We start from the raw sequence: 3,513 nt of genomic DNA on the forward strand, positions 1-3,513 counted from the left end.
CGTGGTCTTCCGTGGTATCTCCGGTGATATCTGCTGTGGTGTCCTCTGTGGTATCTTCTGTGATGTCCTCTGTGGTGTTTTTATCCCAGACATGACGATGCTATCATCCACAAGGTACACACATACAAATAGCTGCAGGCTTTCAAGTTCAGCTCACGCAGCCGTGTTTGTCCATCGTGTTTGTTCACCACACACCTCTCAACATACTTTCAGCAAACATTGCCAGTGTTTACCCACTGGAGTCGTTTTTGACATTTAGTGACACGATATATGTACAAAGCAATTTAGATAAGGTCAGCTCAAAGAGCTCACACAGTGTTAATGGTTTTGTCCAGAAAGGGACAGTTAAATAGATGAATACATCGGATATGATTTCCAATCCTAAATAATACCCAATCAGAATTTTTACCCATTTGAACCGTCTGATTTGTTTTCTTTGTTGTTGAATTAATAAATAAATAAAATAACATCAATTTGGCTCGGTAAGGTAAAGCTCTGGCAACTATCAGACCATCGACAAACGAGATAGTATCTTCCAATCCAACTCTTACCGATTGGACTGCGGATGTAAGAAGGTTTGTCAGACTGATTGCCGTCGAATAAGATTCAAATTCTTGAGTACGGCGTTAAACACCACTCTAATGACTAGATAAATTAGTTAGCGAGATCTTCATGGCTGCAATGTTGCCGATGCAATCATGCATTATTTGACAAAGCTTCACACAGACAGTCTCGTTCATTCCTACTCGGGATTAATGCTAAGGATGCTGTGATAGATTTGTCTTTAGTTTGAAGCAAATATAGAACAACACTGGGATCGCACTGTTTCAATGCAACATAGTCGTCATATAATCAAAATTATGCTGAAGGTCATCTGTAGGTCAAACAAATAAAAGTTGGATCTACGCCACCTGGGAGAATGCTCACGCTACCGGTCATTTTAGACTATGCTGGTCGGATTGTGATGTCGTTGTTCAGCGTACATCAAAAAGTCATATATCAAGTCAATATGGCGTGCTTATCGCGTGCTTATCACTATGACAATATCTCCACAAGAGCAGGTTATGCCACCAGCCTTAGATGACAACATTCCTAACAGCTATCGTTGTTCTCCTCTTTATACAATAGCCATGTGAGACGATCGTCATCTTCAAACCAACGTCATCAAAACTGGATAGCCAAAAGAAAAGAAGTCACACATGTAACTGGCATACGTTCTTTGTGTGTTTATCGACCAAATACTCGGTATGCACCAACTAAGCATAGTGCGGGGAGTCCTCTCTTCCATGCCTTTTATGTCTGTCACGTGGGGCATCGTTTTATCATGGTCACCATAAAAACACCTTGCAGTGTCAGGCAAGTCGTCCTACTTTGATATATCTAATCAATGCTCTCGCTAAAACGCGATATTCTTTGTTCGGAATTTCTTTTTCGAATATTTTACGAATGTTGCGTGAAACTGACTGTAACTGAACGTGCGACGTCTAGTAGCCTTCCAGCACTAGCACACCTGATAACCCCACCCTAACTCTATCGCTAATGATAAACATGAAGTAACACAGACAATTCAAGACTGCCGTCTTGGAGTTGATAACCAGGATAACCCTTTCCTGTTTTCTTTTTCTATATAAAGGAATATATAGCATTTCTAGAAAACCTGACATACAGCTTTATTATACCGTGACAATATTCACAAAGCCGTCTTGATATTTCATTGGTTAAACAGAGCTCTTAACTGGTCATTATTTTTCACTAAATGACCTGCCCTTTGTAAGAGATACATTGCTCACGTGAGGTCCGTGTGAGTGTTTTTATCTGACGTCATCAGCACGCGAAATCCGTTGTAAATATTTTAATCACGCCTGTCATGTCTGTTCGTTCATTTATTTCACTGCCAGGGATGAGATTAAATATCATCACTTCATTGCGTTACTTTCATTTTCCCGAGGATGTACATTGCACACGTGTAACTTACAGGTTATTACATGGAAACCAGGAAACACCCGGCTACAGGGCTACTCGCCCAGTCATACGGAATACGAAAATGTGCTGCATAAACTAACAGAACCTGCGTGAATTTAAAGCCGGTATAACAAAACACGTATTAACTAATGCGGGAGTCAATACCGTGAATCCCGGATCCCTTGACCAGAGTCTGCCAAGCTGGCCTCACCGAGGTCGAGTCTAGTCGCATGCCGAGGTCAGGTCAGCTTGACAGAAGCTATCCAAGGGATCCACGATTCATGGTATTGACTCCTACACAAATGTATAATATCCAAATACTGAGGATAATATGAACCTGGGCTATGACTCTCCGTGGTTTCTATATGGTATCATGTATCTAGCGACACAAAGCTCGTTTAACTGCACCCTCAATACAAGACTGTTAAACACACGTGATATTTAGATGAGCACGCAATTTCGCAATGAGAGTATGGAATACCCGTCGTCTGTAGACAATATGCCTGTCCATGCAAATGCCATATGCATGTGAACTGACGTTAGGTATTGCTTTCGCATACACATTTCGCAATACCGATATTCTTGTTTTTGTCCTCTCAAACTAACGGTGGATGTGGACATTGACGTGTGATGCACTGTAGGTGAGCAGGAAGGATTTGACCGAGGAAAAATGTCAGCCTGTCTTTGTAACGTGTCATCTGAAATAGACATCAACATCAGGTGGATATAACTCCGGCATCTGAAGGAGATATCAACATCAGGTGGATAAAACGCCGGCATCTGAAGGAAATGTCAACATAAGTTGGATAAAACTCCGGCATATGAGAGAGATATCAACATCATATGGATAAAACCTCGACGTGTGCAGAAAATGTCAACATAAGGGGGATAAAACCCGAAATCTGAAGGAAATGTCAACATCAGATGGATAAAACCAGACACCTGAAGGATATGTCAACATCAGATGGATAAAACCTCGACGTGTGAAGGAGATGTCAACATCAGATGGATAAAACCTCGACGTGTGAAGGAGATGTCAACATCAGGTGGATAAAATCCGACATTTGAAGGAGATGTCAACATCAGGTGGATAAAACCCGACATTTGAAGGAGATGTCAACATCAGGTGGATAATAAAACGACATCTGAAAAAGATGTCAAAATCAGGTGGATAAAACCCGACATCTGAAGGAGATGTCAACATCAGGGGGATAATAAAACGACATCTGAAAAAGATGTCAACACTAGGTGGATAAATCCCGACATCTGAAGGGGGTGTCCCTCTGAGGTTTTATATCCTCAAAAAAAAACGATATCTGCAGGAGATGTCAACAACAGGTGGATAAAAACCGACGTCTGCAGGATATGTCAACATCAGGTGGATAAAACTCTATCTTGTTTGACATAAACATTACTTTTTAAGTTTTTCTGTCACGGTAAGAAAAATTTCTACATTCTGTATTAAAAAGACATCTCTCTCTGCTTGTAGCTGTTTTAAATTCAAATTCACAGGCGCTAAGCCGAAGGAGAATTCATACGCACATGTTTCGG

The sequence above is a fragment of the Liolophura sinensis genome, chromosome 8 (genome assembly GCF_032854445.1).
Source record: "Liolophura sinensis isolate JHLJ2023 chromosome 8, CUHK_Ljap_v2, whole genome shotgun sequence".
Taxonomy (NCBI): Eukaryota; Metazoa; Mollusca; class Polyplacophora; order Chitonida; family Chitonidae; genus Liolophura; species Liolophura sinensis.